We start from the raw sequence: 20,454 nt of genomic DNA on the forward strand, positions 1-20,454 counted from the left end.
CATGTAGTAATAAAAAAATCACTATTTATTTTTATCCCCAAGAAGAATATTTTCAGGTTATATTAATAAGGGTCATAAATTCCCCTAAATTTATTTTGCCCTATATTCCCCTAAATTGAATCATTTGAAGTGCCTGAGAAAACTTGAGAGTCTAGTCACGCCCCTGTATGCCATCTTCTCTGCAGCAACGGGAATAAGAGTTTTAAAAGGCCCAGTAGTGTAACAGGAACAAAACCTACCAGGGCATCAGAGGACCAAGATTCTAGTCAGTCTTTAGACAGCTAATGTTATGTGTGAAATTGTGTCCCCATAAAATTCATGTTTAAATCCTAACCCCTAGAACCTCAGAATGTGAATTCGTCTGGAGATAGGTCTTTATAGACATAATCAAATTAAAATGAGGTCACTAGGTTTGGCCTCAATCCAAAATTTGGACACAAACAGGCATAGAAGATGATGTTAATAAACCCAGGAAGAAGATGGTCATCTACAGCCAAAGAGAAAGCGCTGGAACAGATCGTTCCCTCACCACCCTCAAAAGGAACCAAACCTTCCAATACCTTGATTTTGGACTGCCAGCCTCCAGAACTATAAGACAGTAAATTTCTGTTGTTTAAGCCACCCAGTTTGTGACACTTTGTTATGGCAACCCTGAGAAACTAATACAGTTGCATTTCCAGCTAAGTCTTTTAATATCTCCGGGTCTCAGTTTCCTCATCTATAGCATTAGGGAGTAGGCGACCTTTGAAAATTGTTAAACTTTAGAGATAAAAGCATTAAGGATGAAGGTAGCCTCTGGCCAATTCTCCTGAGATGTAAACATGCACCATCTTCTGAGAAAAGCTTTCCCTCTTATCTGTGGATCAACGGATTATAGACCCGTCGAAACCAGCTTTGATTATCCTGTCTGGCCATGCTAATTTATATTTCGGCAATGACTTTAGGAAGTAAAATAAAGAAAGGAGGCTCAAAGTGACTCCTGTGAAAGGCTATAAACTTGTAAGTTCATATCTTTTTATGAGAAATTCATCATTTGGAAAACTGGCTTATAATAGATTCCAATGGAGGTGCCAGGGTGGGGCTCAGATGAAAAGATCAATAACAAATGTAAATTTCAGGACATGGTTCATGATAGAACCTCTGTAAAGTGAACAAAAAAGCACACATTTTGTACTCTCCTCATGACACTTTTCTGGGCTCTCCCTTTCACTAAAAGTTTATCATGAAAGGAAACATATTTCAGGTACAGCTATTAAACTTCTGAGTGTTATTATCCTGTTCCATTTCACCAGTAAAACAGTTAATAACAATGACTTCTTGCAACATTTATCAACCTCTCATCAGCATGTATCATCTTGGTAAAAATCCCAGACTACTAATGTATCTTCAAAGCCTGGAATATATAGTATTAATGCCAGATGCATAATGGGTAAGATGAACACTTTGGCAACTGAAATTGCAATTCTACATGCTATAAAACAGAACTGATGTTCTAGCTTTCCTTCTCTGTACCTCATTGAATGTATGTCTCCTGCGAAAGCAGATAGGAAGATAAGCATTCTACTCCATGATATAATTTTATCATTGCAAACCAGGGTGACCTTCTAAAGCAGCTGAACAGCTGACTTAGCATCAACTATATTAAAACAAAAATCAACATTCTTGGCAAACATAAACTCAATATTCAAATGAACAGTGCTGTATCAGTCAGGAACACTCATATTAGAATAATCCAAAGAAGGCTTATTTGCTAAGGAACTTTTTACAGGGTATATGCCAGATATAATAGAACCACAAGGGTTTGCAAGCAAAAAACCCAAGAAGGAGAAAGCCATGGAGAATACTGCCTTGAAAGGAGCACAGCCAAAGGTGGCCTCTCAGGGAGAAAGTAAGGGGACTCACAACTCTGACTTCACTCACCTCCCTTCAATTTCCTGCCAAAGCATGCCATTAGCCAAACTCTACCAGAGACCAGAAGAAGAGTGCCCACTGATGTGACCCATAAGGGTCAACCTCTAAAGACCAAGGCGAGTAGATCTGGAGAGGCTACTGGATGTATACAGCACAGTGCTAAATAACTGCAACAGACTCAACGAAATATCTGTATATTTTGAGAGCAGAAACATGTCTGCTCTTGGTTGCCATTTTATCCCCAGCTACATCATTCCAATACCAACCAATTCTCTGATTCTCTGACACCAACTGGATGGCCAACAATTCAATTCAATTCAATTCAATTCTGACACCAACTACCCAGAGGTAGCACAGACCTTACAAGAGCCCAGTTCCATAAGATACCCTCACTTTAGATGCCAGCTAGGGTCCCCAAGCTATCTACACTTCTTCCCAGCCTACCACAATTTGAGGGTTCCCACAACTATTCCCCCAAATTTGATCATTGCTAGAATGACTCAGAACTCAGGAAAGCTCCCTACCTTCAATTACAGTTTTATCATAAAGAATAAAACTCAGGAACAGCCAGAGGTGGGGCATGGAAGAGTTTTGATGGGAGCTTCATTGCATAGCCATGATTTACTAAATCACTGGCCGCTGGTGACTGAACTCAATCTCCAGCTCCTCTTCCCTCCCCGAAGGTGGGTGGGTGGGGGGCAGAGCTGACACCTGTAACCCTCTAATCAGGTGGCTGTTTCCTGTGTTGACCACCCCCAATCCCAAAGCTATCTAAGCACCCCCCACCTCATTAGGATAAAAAATACACTCCTGCCTGCCACTCAGGAAATTTCAAGGGTTTTAGGAGCTCTGTGCCAGAAACTGAGATAAAGACCAAGTATACATATATTTTTATTACTCCATGTTAGCACATCGTACCACAGTGCCTGGCACAAAGCAGCATTCAATATTTACTAGTGAATGATGCAGTCTTCAGCAGGCCATTCTAGAGTTCTTTCTTTCTTACTTTTTACTTCTTCCTTCCTTTCGAGTTATTAGTGAATTTTTTAAGCCGAAACTACACATGGTTTTAAGATCCTCCTCCCCTTTTAGCTGGATCATCTAGAGAAGGCAAACCCTGAGGGTTCCCAGAATCTTAGGTTTTTCACACCTCTGACATCCCAGGCACAGGCAGACTCAAAGGAGAAACATTCATCAAGATCTTTTAGAGATGGAACCTAAACTATTAATGGACTATCTCTTCTCCAGTCTCCTCGCAGTTTCATCCTTTACCAACAACCAACAGGTTCAGGTGTACTTAAAAGAAAGAGGAAGCTGGGATCGCACATTTTCCGGGGAAGGTGGAATATTTTTTTCTAATATCATATGTTATACATCATGTCACCCAAAGGAAGTTATATTCTGAATAGTTTTTCTACGACATGGGTCCCACCTTATCCTTTTAAAACCCCAAGTGATCAACACTTTATATATCATAGGGAAAATTGGGCTTTTACCTAGAGAATATTTGAAACCAGGGATGAGGAAAATCCAGAACATAGTAAGCCTATTCTAAAACAGCTTGAGAAAATGAAAGTGAAAAATGAACATAGGCTTATTCATGGCTAATATACCTTGAAAATATGGTGTGAAATTCCAGGATTTAAATAGGGGTTGGGAGGAAGAGTGTTGAAGGTTTCTATCCCACAGCAGAGCGAGCTGTCATTCTGATGGACCGCTACGCTTCTCTATGGCCAGTAATAGCCTTCTAATAGCAACAAAAATGTGCAAAGCTCCCTAACCAAACTAGGTTCTCAACCTGAATAGTTATCCAAGAGCCTGAACAGGTCCCTTTGGAAAGCATTTTTAGACCTACTCACATACTCATGGCCCACCTATCTGTGGAACTGGGTGCCCTGCAGCCTGAGCAAATATACAAAGTGGACCCCTGAATTTCCTCAGCTGTTGTCTCTGGCCAGTGCATCCTCTGTGCATGTGACACCTCCTTTGATCAGCACCACACAACACTGTCACTTCAGGCACTGATTGGAAAATGCATTCAAGAACAAATTGTGATATACAGCTTGCAAAAGTTTGCTAGAGACACATGATATTGGAAAAAAATTGCCTAAGACCATTGTTCTAAACCTAATCATCCTAAATGATCTTGGGGAAGGGGTGGATGGGTGGGTCATTTAAAAGAAAGACAGCAAGAGAGAATGCATGGATACTTAGGCCCTACACAAGGTGTACTGAAACAAAATTTCTAGAGGTGCAGTCTTTTTTTAAGCCACACAGCCCCATCATACAAGGGCAAAAGGCACACTAATGATCCTTTCCATATCTCTAAACTGTATTCAACCTGGATTGGGGTACATGAGAATAACATGGGAACTTTTAAAAAATATACACGAGAGACCTCTGTACCTACCCATCCACCCAGCCCCACCATTCTGATAAACCTCATGTGGTGGTGACCTATGCATTTTGCAAGAGCTCCCAGTAATTCTGACCCCCTCCTTCTAACCTTCATCCCACCCCATCTCCAGTTGAGATCCACTGAGCACTAGTTCTCTGTTACACTGTTACTAAAAAGAAATATATTTGGGTCACATATCTGAATTCCCTGCTGACATACCTTAATGGAATTAATATTTAACAATATACACACTTGACTTAGATCAGAAATGCCTTATAGGAGTTATCTACTTGAATTTTACATTGTTACATCTTCTGGAAAATTATAGTTTCAATCATCTGATATGTTACCCAATATCCATTACATGAACCCTTCACAAAATTCCATGTCAGGAAAGAGATGATCCCGCAGCAGAACATGTCTGTGCCCTTCTAGACAGTGATGAGATGATGCAAATCGTCACCCCAGGGCCTCAGCCGCTATGAAACAAGGTTCTTTTTAGTAAAAACTGGCACATTGAAAAGAATCCTTAGGAACTGAGTGTCTAGAACTTTCTGTGATGACAGAAATATTCTATACACTATTCAATTCAGTAGCCAGTAGCACTTTAAATGTGACTAGAGCTACTGAGGAATGAATTTTAAATCTCATTTAATGTCAACTAATTTAAATTTAAAAAGCCACATGTGGCTAATAGCTACATTTTAAACAGCACAGTTGTAAGGCCACTTTTTTCTTATAAACATGTAGGTAATACTGATGTATAAGTAAACAACACAAACATTTTATGATAGTTTCAATTTAGGTGCAAATGCTATGTTTAAATTGTAAGAGTGGCATTGGCTTTTAGTAATATTATTTGAAGGACTTGTGCATATCTGGCCTTGACTATAGAAGCTCGGCTGCTCCCAGTAGAAAGGAGAAGGCTCCGGTCCTCAGCCTGATTTGACTGGACATGCCCCTGGCCTGGGCTGTTACAGTTAGAACTGCTGCGACCTGATGACAGAATTGCTGACCTTCTGAACAGTGCCACCTGAATGGCAGGGAGGTAGCCTTTACTCTCCCCTCAGCTAGGGACCCTCTGCTGTTCCAACCCCCCTGGTAAAGGGAGGGCAGGAAGTGGCTTTAATGCTTGCTTTGTTTAATTCTCACATGGCCAGCGTGTTCTCTGATTAAGGAAGAGCCCAGTGGATTTTCAAGCTCGGCACTACTGACATTTTGGGTCTGATAATTCTTTGTGTGGGGGGCTGACTTGTGCATTGTAGGATAATATTTAGCAGCACCCCTGGCCTCTACCCATTAGATGCCCCACCCCTCCCCATAGTGATAATCACATATTTCTCCAGACATTGTCAAATGTCCCCTTGGGGGACAAAATTGCTACTAGTTGAAAAACCACTGACCTACAAGTAATGTCTTAGACTGTGGGCAACCTAAGAAGGGAGACCAAATCTTGCTTAGTTTTTTGTTTTATTTTTTTTTAATCTCCAAATTGCCTGGTGTGTCATATGCACTCAAACATTGCTTGGATGGATGAATAAAAAGCCACTGTTATTTTTTAATTTATTAAATATCTCCCTCACTGCCTAGCATAGTGTAAGACCCAATCAACAAATGTTTTCTGGTTGGTTAATATTCTTACAGGTTTTAACAAAAAGCAGAAGGAATTCCTACTAATGACTCTTCGAGGAAGAAAAATAATAGAGAAAATAAATCTTTTGCATACCTTAATGTGCAGCAACCAATCTTCTGGCCTGTAAGGACTTTAAGCAAATAGTCTGAAAATACAGTCTCGCCATTTCCAAAGGAAGTGGTCTGACTGTCTGCAAGTGAGGAAGCAGGGCTCCTCTGCCTGTCTCCTCACCCAAGTTCATCTTCCTCGCTGACTGCTTGAGCCAGTCATCTCCAGTACCAGGTTAAGGCCCCTGGAACCCCTGCTACCAGCCTCCCTGCTCAAGAAGAACAGAGGGCGCGGCTCAGTTCTTGGCTCCTGAACCTTTCAGCTGCATTTCCCAGCAGGTAATACTTTTGTCTCATTTGTCACAATCAAGCCCCGGAGAATAAATCTACTATCTAATTAAAGCCAAACTCTTTGCACCTAAAATTTAAGTGATGTCTCATATACAGAATAGCCTAACAGAGGGAAAATAAAGCCTTTCCCACCATGTACAGATTTAAATCGACAATACATTTAGCATAATCTGCCCTTCACTATCTATTTACCTAAACTCTTTATGGTATTTTAAGCTTCTTTTAAGCTTCTATTTTTTCTTAAATAAAAAAAAATTTTTTTATTTAAAGAGAAATATCACTCTCTTCTCTAAGTTCCATACCACTGGCTGCACATTTAAAGAACTGCTGCATTCGAACAATCAAAATCATTAAGTCACACTACTGGGGACAAGGACGAAGCATTTATTAAAATTAAACAAAAAAAGATAGAAGGAAAAAAGAGCCCCTTATTTGTAGAAACCTTTCCTTCTCTTAGAGTAGTGGTTTGCTGGATACTAATTAGAATCACCTGGGGAAGTTTTAAAAGTCTGCCCCTCCTCCACACTCCCAGACCGATTAAATCAGAATCTCAGGAGTGGTACTCAGGCACTGTAAATATTTTTAAAATACATGTTTTAATTATAGAACAGTTTCAAGTTTGCACAAAAATTGCAAAGATGGTACGGAGAGTTCCTATATAGCCCAGTTCCCCTATTAATAACATTTTATGAGTATGGTACATATGTTATAATTTGTTGTAATTAATGAACCAATTATTAACTAAAATCCATACTTCATTCGTATTTCCTCAGATTTTCCCTAATGTCCTTTTTCTCTTTTCCAGGATCCCATCTAAGTTACCCCATTACATTTCGTCATCATGTCACCTTTAGGCTCTTCTCAGCTGTTACAGTTTCTCGGATTTTCTTTGTTTTTGATGACCTTGACTTTTGAGGAATACTGGTCAGATGTTTTTGTTGAACGTCCCTCATTTGTGGTTTGGGGTTTGTCTGATCTTTTCCTCATGATGTATGTGTATATTTATTTCGTGCTTTGGGTTTCAATCCAATACCATTTTACTTTGTTGTTCAAATGTTATAGCCTTGGACATTGGGAGTTCTTTCAGCTGGCTCTGTGTCCCTTTGACATAACTCCATTCGGAGGTGTGTGTGTGTGTGTGTGTGTGTGTGTGTGTGTGAGAGAGAGAGAGAGAGAGAGAGAGAGAAATTTCCAAGCATTTCCTTACTTTTTGGCACTGTAAGATGCTCCATACTCATCTTGTATATTTCCTGCTCTAGTCCTAGAATCAGCCACTTATCCAAGCCATGGTTCCTTTGTTGGAGGATGATTTTAGAAACCAAGATCTTGGTGCTAGGTGCTAGGTGTGCTAATTGCTACTGGGGTGTCATTAGTTCTAGGCCCTCTCATCCCCTCTCAGGGAGATACATGTGTGTGTATACTAACTTATGTATAAATATTTCTATATGTTATTTTTGTTATATGTTATTCAAATCTATAAACATTTCTATATGTTATCTATAAATATTTCTATATGTGACCATCTGTATCTATATCAACAGGAGTCCATACTGATGTCTCCAATGATCAATATGAAATCCATTACCACATAGGTGATTCCAACCCCCTGTTACCTCCCACACCAACAGTGGGAAACCTGGTTCTCACCATGGTCCATCCATTCACATAATTGTTCAATTCCAGTATACGTGAGTAGCTGTATCAGAATTTCTAACCTGAAATTCCATGGGAAACAACTTTATCAACTAGAGTAGAATGCTTATGAACAGTTCCTTTAGCCTTTAGTCTTACAAATTTCATTCATTTCCAGTTACTTAGGCTAGCACCATTCTCTCCTTTTCATCTTCAGTGAGGTTAAGACATTTGTATACAGTTAGATTGTTTTGTCACAATTCTGGATTTCATCTTGAGATTCCCCAACCCCCTCCATGATTTTTAAAAAATTTCCATACGTTAAGGTTCACTCTTTGTGTAATAAAGTTCTCTGGGTTTTGACAAATGCATAATGTTATATAACCATAATCGCAGTATCATACAGAATAGTTTTATTGTCCTAAAGAATCCCCTGTGCTTCACTGATACAACCCTCACCCCTTTTCCCCGAACCACTGATCTTTCTACCACTTCTATAGTTTTGTCTTTTCCAGAATATCATATAATTTGAATCATATAATAAGCCTTTTCATATTGGCTTCTTTCACTTAGCAACATGCATTTAGGATTTGTCCATGTCTTTTATGTCTTCATAGTTTATTTCTTTTTATTGCTGAATAATATTCCATTGTATGGATATGGCACAGTTTGTCCATTTACCCATTGAAGGACATCTTGGTTGCTTCTAGGTTTAGCAAGCATGAATAATGCTACTGTAAATACTCACATGAAGATTTTTGTATAAACAGTTTTCAAGTCAATAATTTAAGTCTTCATATCAGTAAATACATAGAAATTCAATTGCTAGATGGTATAAGACTATGTTAAGCTTTGTAAGAAATTGCCAAACTGTCTTCCAAAGCAGCTGTACCATTCTGCATTTCTACAGGCTATGGATGGGACTTCCTGTTGCTCCACATACTTGTCAGCAATTCATATTGTCAGGGGTTTTTTGTTTTGTGTGTGGTTTTTTTCTTTCTTTTTTTGATTGGTGAGTAGTGGTATCTCGTTATTATAATGTACAATTTCCTAATAACAAATAATGTTGAAAATAATTTCAGATGCTAATTTTAGGTCTGTATACTTTTTTGGCGAGGAGTGTCTTCAGATGTTTGACCACTTTTGATTGTTTTATTATTGTTGAGTTTTGAGAATTACTTGTATGTGTTAGATACAAGGACTTTATCAGACATGTGCTTTGCAAATATCGTCTCTCAGTCTATGGCTTGTCTTTTAATTCTCTTAACAGTGTCTTTCACAGAATAGAAGTTTTTAATTTTAATAAAGTCCAACTTATCCATTTTTTCTTTCATAAATCATGCTTTTTGTTAAATATCTAAAAATTTACGGTCAAATGAAGGTCACATAGCTAGCTTTTTTCCTATGTTTTCTTCTAACAGTTTTATAATTTTGTATATTACATTTAGTTCTATGATCCATTGTGAATTAATTTTTGTGAAAGAATAAGGTTTGTGTCTAGGTTCGTTTTCTTTACATAAGAACTTCCGATTGTTTCAGCACCATTTGTTTAAAAACTTACTCTTTCTTCATTGAATTGTCTTTGCTCCATTTTTAAAGATCAGTTGAATGCCTATATTCACGTGGGTCTATTTCTGGGCTCTCTATTCTGCTCCATTGATCTATGTGTCTATTCTCTCATCAATGCAATATCTACTCCATTACTGAAGCTTTATAGCAGTCCTGAAATCAGGCAGTGTGACTCCTCCAACTTTGCTCTTCTTTAGTAATGTGTTGGGCATTGCTTTGTTTTAAAGCTTCTCAAATGATTTCAAATGTGTAGCCAAGGGTAAGAACCACCGCCTTACAGGAGCTGGAAATAGAAACTAGAACGTAGATTTTAAAAGACAAGCAACCTTTCTTCAAATTCATGGCATGTAGGCAAGCCATTTGAATTCTTAGAGCTTCAGTTTCCTGTTCAGCAAATGGGAGATTAAAATGCTTACCCAGGAGGTTTTTGTGAGATAAACATTGTGGAAGAACCCAGCATGAGGATCGGCGTGTAGCAATTGACCCGTCAAGACAAGTTCCCTTTCCTCCACTTTGAACGCTTTCTCAACTGGTTTCTTAGCATACTCTGACAAATATTTTGAAGGATTAGCACAGTTATTACTATGAAATATCTCCCGATTGAACATGCAAGATGGGTTACAATCCAGAGTTTTGCTTCTTCTGGAAAATGGCTGTCTGCACTAAACAATTAAACCTGTTTGACAAACTTTTTAGAAGACAGTCATTCATGTTATGCCCGTAGGGAACTCATAATCGTCTATTGTTTTTAATGATTTGGGGAATGGATGAGATTTTACTGATTTTATGGAAACATTAATAAAAGAAGAAGTAGCAAAAAGCACAATAAAAAAATAAGGGTGAAGAAAATGTGTGCTTTTTTAATAAGGCTAATAGAAAAATGACCAGGAAGGACATTTTTTGAAGCAACGATGGATCTTATTATGACTATAGCTTTGTAGTTTTTAAAATTTGGACCATTGTTTTCGTACACATTTACGTGAGTGAGATTATTAGGTAAAAAGGACGGTTTAAAGATTTTTATGCAAATGCAATCTTGCTTTTTAAAAACCCATCCTTCATTCTACAGAGTAAAAAATACATGTACAAGTAAGCAAACAAACAGACACCACCACCATTTAAAGTCAGAAAATGTGAAAGGAGAGGGGAAAAATAAAAGAACTAACATTTCAAGTAAGTTAGTTGTTCCAGATTTCATGCTAACAATTACACTCATTTCAACAACTTAATCCTGTGACAAATTTAGTACCATTCGTACTTTATGACATCTCAGAAAAGCTAAGCAACTTGCCACAAGGCATACATACAGTTAATATGGCAGAGCCCGGAAGCTTCTTGAGTGTGCCTCAAATCCATCATTCTGCCATAACGCTCTGACTCTTTTAATTTCTGAGAAGAATGAAGAGTAAAGGTAAAATTTTAATTTCACAAAAATATCCCCAAAGTTACTAAATATTTTATAGACTGAATCCTAAATTCTGTTTATTTTCTTGTATGGCTAGCATAAGAATTCTGGTACTGCTCCTTTAGCATGCACGATAGGAAAAAAATCTTTCATTTCTTGCAGGACACAGACAGACACATTTTCACAATGGCATCCCCAAGACAGTAGCACTCTTATTGCATCATTAGTGAATCCCAGAAGCCTCCATTCCTGCTTTCAAAAGATCTGCCCGCCCAGCAATGGTAACAATTATGGGACTCAGCCACAGTGTGACAGATGCTGTTGACTCACGAAGAGAGGGACCAAGTCTCCCTGTGCCTCTCTCCCTGCTGCAAATATTAAGCCCAACCAAATTCCTCACAATAAAACTAACAACAAAACTCAAAGACATGAAGATGTCAGAAGGTCAGAACTGGTCACAGAAACCACTGGAGAACCCAATTAAAAGTTGGTATCCTCAGCTTCCCTTGTGATGGGGACTTCTGTGCTCCACTCCCCATCATTTCTTTGAGAAGAGCTGATGAGACACAGAGGGGAGAATGCTGCTCGGAGAGAGTAACTGCTAGAGAACTCACAGTAGCGATTCGGGAGTAATTACAGGTACTCCAAGAGAAAACAATCCTCTGTCATGTAAACTAAGGGCGTGTGGGGAAATGGTGACTTACATTTTAAGACCTTTTATTTACAAGAGAGCATATGGCTTTCCACTCTCCCACATGCTGAGAATCCCATGTGGGAATGTTTCATAAGTTATTGTGTAGGGTCTGATTCTCCATCTTGCAAGTTCAGAAATTCAGCTTTGTCCGCCTATTCAGAGCTACTCGGGCTCTCAGGGACTTCCATGCTAATTGACTTATAAGAGCCTAAAACACAAAGTGGAATGCCAAGGTTTTTGTTTTTAATTTATAATATTTTTGCATCTTTATTTACAATAATAGTGGACAAAATTTTCTATTGTCATAATGCTCCCATCGGGTAACCTCCTATAGCCGTTCGCTATTGCTGTGTAACAACCATGCCAAAAGTCAGACACTTGAAACAAGGAAGCATCCATTTTTGCTCACACATCTAAGACTAGCTGGGAACTTCTGCTACTCTGGGCCAGGCTCCGCTGATCTCTCCTAGGCTTGCTTAGGCTCTGTGGTCAGCTGCTGGATGGGCTGCAGGCTGGCTGATCTAAGAAGACCTCACACACATATCTGGTGTTGTCTGGCAGTCAGTCAGAGCAAGAGTAGTAAATGCGCCTTGTTTCTCATCATTGAGCAGCTTGGCCTGAGTTTGTTCCCATGTTGGTCGTGCAGGGGTTCAGGGAGAGGGCAAGGAAGAGAGAGGGAGAGGGGCATTCAAGGACCTTTAAGACCTAGACTTAGAACCGGCACACCATCACTTCCACCACATTCCATTTGACCAAAACAAATTACAAGGCCAGCACAGATTCAAGGGGTGAAGAAACTCCCACTGATGGGTTGAGTTGCAGAGTCACACTGCATGGGGACTGTGTACAGGGAGGGAAAAAATTACAGCTATTTTGGCATCCATCTACCACACATCCCATTCTCAGGCTCTTGGAAACTGAATTAATAAGGAGAGGATGCCTGGTGAATACAAAACCAAATACAACTGGATGGTGCTCAGGGTTATGTCAACCAAGCTGCAAAAGAACTTGATAAATACCCTTGCTCCAAAGCCAGAATATACCAAAATACTAGATTCTCTCTCTCTCTCTCTTTCTCTCTCTCTCTCTCTCTCTCACTCTCTCTCTCTCTCTCTCTCACACACACACACACACACACACACACACGTGCGCACGCACACATGCACGGCCCAAATGTCCATTTGGAGCTAATCTCTCAGGGTGGATTCTTCTGCAGATGCCTGCCACTAAACTCTTCTACTTGTATTACTCATTGCTTTTGCTGGTTTCATGTTTAAAATGACACCTGTTTCCACATAGAATTTCCTCCTGTAAACTCTATAACAATTACTGTTTGATTTTTAGTCAATAAAAATTTAATTACTGGTGAGATTGTTTTAGGAAGAGAAAGAGGAAAACATTCTCTTCTTATCTCTCATCCTCCCCTCAGAGGCCTAAAGACCATGGCCTTTCTGGATTTTGGAAGAAGAATCTTTTTCTGTCTGCTTTCATCAGTTATTGCTATAATGACCCAGATTTCTGGCCCCATGGTTCATAATCACAGGGAAAAGCCCAAACATCTGCTGGCCACAGGTTTATTGAACACCTAAGAATGTCTCCTGAACTAATCTGAAATTGAAACCTAGACATTGTACAGAAATTCAAGGAGCCCAAACTCTGTTAGAATAAATTAACACTTCGGTTTTCACATGGCTTTGGAGTGAGTCTTCTGTAGAAATTAGTTTTCTAGGTCACTATTCCATTACACGGTGCCCTCCTTATACGAGCCCAGGGGAGAAATTTCTCTCTGATCTCAGAGCAGGAAATGAGAGCTGCTTTCTAGTACTTGGAGTAGTTCTGTGGTGCTCTTACTACAGATAATGAGGATCATGTACGTGAGGGCATCTCCTTGTGTTGCCGACTAGACAATTTAGCACCAAATCTGAGACCGATCTCTAGCAAATCTACAGGTCCTTTGGGTGTGAATTTTAGATGTTAACCTCACGCTAGATTTGCCTTATCTTTCTTCATTCTGCATACATCCTGTTTTGCTTCCTCATTCAAATATTTATATATTTATTTTGTTCTACATAATGTTGCACTCTCTTTGTCACTTCTCTCCCCTGGGTGACGGAAATGCAAAGGATTACTCAAAACCCATTTCTTCTGAGCAGTGAGACACCCCAAAGGGGTTAATTTCCTGGAACCCTCAAGAGAGAGGCATTCCTCCTTGGAAAATTAACACCAGACTGGGGTTCTGTCTCAGTATTTATTCTCCAGGCCAGAAAGTTACAGAAAAGGAATATAAGTGGAGTTATGTCTAAGTATAGTTTAACAATAGAGGCTGGTAACATCAGTGAAATAACAAAGTGACATTCCATAATGCAACTTGCAAAAGGTTAAGTCGATCCACCAACAAAAGCTTGCTCTTAGCAAATACTGTCTTTTCCTACAGCAATTTTCTCAGTATGTTTACATAACAATAAGATAACTTTAGGTTAACCTGCTCCAAGGACATCTATCCTTGAGCCTGCAATTTTGCTGTGTTACAATTCTTTATCTATATCAGAGACTTTAGCCTGGGGAAAGTTTCCTATCTTTTGCAATATTTAACATTTCCATATGTAATTTTAAAAGTTAGGTTATACCTGAAACTACAGGGCTTTGGAAACTAGGCCCTGTGAAATACATTTGCTTTATAAATGTTAGTATACTCCACAACATAAGATACTTATTTAAGCAGCCTTAAATGCTTTTTGGAACCTCAAAGAGAATGAATGAATGAATGAATGAATAAATAACCAATTTCCCCAAAAAGCTGTAGTTTCACTTAGTGAATACTTTTTTAAAAAAATTCCTTAATTTCATCTATTTTGATGGAACTCTTACTTTTTGATTTCAGATCCTGACGCTGAATTAATCATACCTCTCAATGGTTCATTATCACCTTTGGTCCAGCAAGACCCTTTTCATTTTATTTCTTTTTTTCCCTTTATCCCAATCCTATTCCTCCACTTCTCCAAGGCAACCATTCCAACCCTATTCTTTTGTTAGTAAGTGTTCTTATATAGTTTTACATGCATGAGCCTTAACTATATGCAAGTTATTGTTGTAAACCTCAGTCTGTTCCTTTTTTCATCCAGAACTGTTTTTAAGATCCATATATTTTGCTGTGGGTATATTTAATCTGTTACTTCTCTCTGCTGGATATCATGAATCTAACATATTTTGCTTCTTCACTCCCCAAACCGCCACCAACACCCCACCACCAAGAATTTGTGTGATAACCAGCCTCATACACAGGGTGAACACATTCGAGAATGAAAGGGTGCTATTAATGATTATGCCAGGACAGCAGCTGTGCACTGTAACTGTCCCACACGAACTAGAATACCTCATCACCCTACTCATATAGGACCCCTTATGAATTCTTTGAGAATTCCTTTGTGATATATATACCCAGGAATGGACGTGGCTGTGGGTCAGAAGCAATTTATAGACATAATTTACTATTACTCCTAGTGTCCTTTGCAGAATTTCTACACCAGCCTACAAGCCCATCAGCAGTCCATGAGCATTCCCATGGTCCCACATCCCTGACAACACTTGGCATTATCCAGCTTCCTTTTTGCCAGTCTAATACGTGTAAGATGATATCTCATTTTTAATTTGTTTTGCATTTTCTGCAACTATATTCTTGTTGACTTTTTGTATCTTCTCTTATCTAAAGTTTAGCTCTTCATATCTTTGCCCATTTTCCATTGAGGTATCTGTCTTGTCTCATTGATTTGTAGGAGATGGAACTTTTTCTGAAGTGAGTACACATTTTCTTGTCTTCTTAAATAGTCCACAACAAGCATGACTATCCTTCTGGAAGAACTAGGGCCACATGATGATGAGTACAAGCAACAATGCTGTGGTCATAAGATGCTATAGAACCTAGAGTTAAATGGGTACAAACCAATGGATATCTAGGAACCACCTTTACATTTAGCCATTTGAATCTTTCTCTTAAGATAAAATGAAAGGTTACCAGCTGTATGATGCACTAGACAGTGTAACCTGGCTATCTTTCCAAAAAATTATTCAGAGTCAACAGCTAAGGAAGTTACAACCCAAATGATTTCCTCAGACTCTGGCAAATCTCTCTTTTTCTCAATTGCAGCTATCAAACTCATCTGTCCTAGTAGCATCTTCTAAAAAAGCACAGACAATAGGTCGTACATTGCCAATCAACTTTTTACCTCTCTTTAATATGACTCACCCTGCTTATTCAATGACACAATATTAAATGATTAGCTCTCATCGTTTAAGAGTTTGATTGGAATTTCAGTAGAAGGAGTTTGTTTGAAAACTTATAAATTCTTCATCTTCCAGGGAAAATAACACTTCTGAAGATGTGATACTGGAACAGGGATGAAAAATAAATTTTATTTTAGGTGGCACCAATCACATTGACAATGGTTGGCTGAAGTATTATGTTGAGAAAAATCTGGAGGCTGGGTATGAATGAACTGGTAGGTGAGAGTACCATGATGGATTCCACCACTCAGGCATGGAGTGTGGGTGCACCATGTGTTTGCCGTCTTTACCTGAATAGACCCTCACTGTTTTTAATGTTTGACTATGAAAAAAGAAAATTCCTGAAATAGGCATCCTTCAAAATTTCATCTTGAATATTATGAGACTAGAATTTCAGTACATTATTCACAAGATAAAAAAAAACAATGACTTCACGATATCAGCTCTTACTCCATTTTCTCTTCTAGAAATTGCTTGGTTACTAGTTCAAGTCAATGACTCTGTAGTCCTGAGCACGTTCTATGTGCCCAGCACTGACGTAAGCACTTTATGTCTACTAACTGACTCATTCCACAGAATCCCCATTTTACAGATAAGGCCACTGAGGTCCAAAGAAGCTAAGCAACTTCTCAAGGAGTCAGAGCCAGTAAATGAGAATTCAAACCCAGAAGGCTGACATGGTAATTACCACTCAAATATTGCATCATTTTGATGCCTACGAAAAAGATAGTAAACACCTTATCAGGAATTAGTGTTGTTTTTCAGAGTGAATTACCAAGGAAAATGGGTCCCAATTCCTAGGTAAGATCAGGATACTGATGTGAAAATTAAAAAGAAAATATGTAGAACTAATCAGAGAAAAAAATGCGGCTTATCCATCCATGTGTTTCTGGAACATTCAGAATGTTTATTGTGCCATTTCCTGTGGTGAGATTTACAAAGGTTATCTCATGTAATCCTCAAAACCATCCTGTGAAGTAGTTATTCCTACATGGAGGAGGAAATGGAGGCAGAGAAGTGAAGTAGCTTGTCCCCAAATCACAAAACTGATGAGTGATGGAACCAGGATCCCAGCATAGGTGGTCTAACCCCAGAACCTGAGGCCGAAAGCCACTATGTTACTTTTTACTCAAAACTTAGAAAGTTTTACATTAGGATTGCCCTGGGTTAGATACAGGTAAAAATCTTAAACTCATTTTAATTGCTCATCTATTTGGGCACTTGGAAGTATCAAAACTTGCAGTGTGACACTTGGAATGCTTAATAAAAATTAATCAGTTGCATCTATAAAGCAGTTACATCTTTCTATAAAAAAGTTCAAGGTATAGACAGTGTTCAGAAATCAGGTATTTCTTCTCCTCTAGAAGTCACTGAATTCTTCTTCAGCTTCATGATTTCCACTTTTTAAAAAAAACTTATTGTCCAATTTGATGACCTCCTCTGATATCACCAAGTCCCTAGAAGAAAATACACATGGCTTCAACACCTGCATTGCTCTTAAAAATTTTTTGCTTATGCAATTAACAATTGGTCAAAGATACTGCAGGGATCTATGATATATCCTACCATGGAAGGTTTGTCGTGGGTCCTGTAGGATGGTTTCAGGGATGGTGCTAATTATTTTGCTGCCTTTGTGTATGTCATTGGCCATTCTTATAACCCCAAACATTGTGATCAGTTTCTACAATCTGTAGGGAACTGCAAGTTGCCATGATAAACTCTACTAGATATTATTGAAAATACCTGATGTAATACCAGTTTGCAGTAATCTACAGAACTGAGCTTATCTTTCTTGACTGTTCTCTATCAGACTTCAAGTCTCCAAGTTCCCAAATATTCTGGAGAACCCCCTTGAGTTCCTAATGAATGTCCTTTGACTGCAGAAGTGAAGAGGACTTGGCCCAGCTTTCTGCTAAAAGGTGCCCTAATTGCCCCCCATCTTTGCCGCCCCCACCTTCATACTGGGGAGCTCACTTCTAGTCCTTCAGGGGGTATATTCTCCTAAGTTTCAGATGCCTACATGATTGCTTATCTTTTCCCCATTGTAGTACTGCTTTATCCTTTTTTTTCTTTGCTGTTATTGCAGTACCTGCTACCCATAACCCTCATGGCCGCTCTGCTTTCTCTGCCTGCCGTTCACATTCATATTTTTCACTTTCTCTTCTCTCTTCTCTCTCCATTCCCTGTTGCTCTTCTCATGCTCCCTGGCTTTGGGCTAAATGGAGCATTCATTCAAGTGCTGCTTCTCAATGTGGCCCTATGGAGTAGCTCCCACCCCATCCCCGCTTTGGAGAAAAACCTTCTTGAAACTGCCTAGCAGTTTCAAGTGTGTACAAGTGTGAGCATTTTTCTGGAGAGAGGACCGTGCCAACCCTTATGGACTGCCCACCCCCAAACAATTCACATTCCCTATGCCCTTGACTTCCTTTGCCATAGAGGCTGAAAAGCTCAGATTTTCAATTTTCCAACTTCCCTTGTTCCGACCAATGAAAAGAAAGGCATCCCTTCTTGGAAAAAAAGCAAAGCCTCAGTGGCAGAAAACTATTTGCACTTCATTTTTCCCCGCTGTGCCCACCTGGAAGGTGAATGTAAGACACAGACACACAGCAGCTGTCTTGAAACGTGAGGCTGCAGGCCTGAGGGGGAAGCTAGTCCTCGAGGTTGGAAGAGCAGAAAGCTGGAGAGCTTCGGTCCCTTGAACCACCAACCTGGCTCTGAACTCTCCACCTCTGCACATATTGTTACGTGTTATGAAATATACTCACACACACAATTTTAAAAATAGGAGGTAAAAATATAAATATGCATTCTAAGATTTTCTTCCTGTTCTCTAATTTCTCTTGCATACATTCTAGGGGCAAGCATCTCATTTTGGAGACCTCTGCTAAATACCCACGGTATTACTATTAGTGGAAACCAACAAAACTTAAATAGCATTGCTGAAAAAGGTGGGTGGGGGTGGGGGGTGGGAGGGAATACCCAGAAAAGTACGCCATAAGATAGGGTGATAGTGTGAGGTCATTTCTGTTTCTTATGTAAGAGACTAGAAGGACATACATAGAATGTTAATGGTGGTACACTTTAAACTACTCTGTATTCATAGTTTTCTGCATCAGCTATGTATTAATTTGCAATAGTTAAAAAAAAGAAAAAGAAAAAGAAATATTGTGGGGTATTTTAAAAATCCAATAATTCAAAACAGTCCCTCCCTAACTATCAGAATTTACTTTTTCCTTCACAGTGCTCTTGTCATGGTCCTGAGTGTCACTTTGCCCTGATCAAACATGCTGCACCTGGGCCGAGCCCATGGCGCACTTGGTAGAGTTCTGCGCTGGGAGCACGGCAACGCTCCCGCCGCGGGTTCGGATCCTATATAAGAATGACTGGTGCACTCACTGGCTGAGTGCCGGTCACGAAAAAACGACAAAAAAAAAAAAAATGCTGCACCTCAAACATGTCTACTTAGGCCATGTGTCCCCCTGCAATGTCAGCCAAGCAGGTGTAGTGGTGAGGACAGGCAATGATGGCTCACTTCGGGTGGCCTCTAGCCAGTCCTGTGGGGAAGGGAGGGTTGGAGTGGGGGAAATGAACATGACCCTTGGTGATTATACCACACTCCCACATGGCAGTGGCCTTTTCCACTTATCACTCCACTTAACACCAAACTGCCCTAATTTTCATCCCTGTCAGAGAATGATGGCTGGTGAGCCCTGGAGAAGCATCTAGTCCACTTTTGCCTTTTCAGAGATAGGAAAGAGCAAGCTCTAAAATATGAAGGGTGTGCCCATGGTCAAAGAAGACAAATTGCAGCAGAGTGGGGACTAGAACCCGTTCAATCATCAACAACCACCACCATCACTACCACCCTGACTGCCAGTAGAATACTGCCTGAAGGCTGACCATTGCCCTGGGTACTGCCCATGTAGTCTCTCTTCCTTACAAAGCCCTATAAGGTAGGTGTTGTCACCCCATTTGGAAGCTGAAGAAACTAAGGCTCAGACAAATCACATGATTTTCCAAGGCTAGAAAAAGCAGATTCAGAAGTTGAACCCAGCTGTGTGGCTCCCAAATAGAGGCTTTCCTTACCACTTCAGCTGACTCAAGACAGTGTCTGATCTGTCGAGATGAGCCTACATGACAGCGTCCCACAATTCCTGTATAGGTGTCCTTAGCTACTGCAGCCTCCAAAAACCCAATTCAGAGCCACATGCCTCTCCTCTTCGGTGTAGGGAATGCTTCCTGAAAGAGCCTGTTCTCTCAGCAGCTGGTGATATTTGATTTGATTAACACCCTGGGACCTATCACCAGTCTTAAAGATGATGCCTAATTAATTGCTTACATTAAAGAGCTGGCACTTTCTACATTTAGTTCACACTTCCAGTCTCAATCATGTTTTCATTTCAGCAATAATATTTACATGATTAGCAGATAGTCAATTCATACTCTAGTGTGGACCTAAGCTGTGTATGAGACTTCCCAAAGCAGATGTCCTTGACAGGTGTTAAAAAAAAAAAGTCCATTTTTTTCACAGCA

Source organism: Cynocephalus volans, chromosome 16 (assembly GCF_027409185.1).
Source record: "Cynocephalus volans isolate mCynVol1 chromosome 16, mCynVol1.pri, whole genome shotgun sequence".
In the NCBI taxonomy this organism is placed as follows: Eukaryota; Metazoa; Chordata; class Mammalia; order Dermoptera; family Cynocephalidae; genus Cynocephalus; species Cynocephalus volans.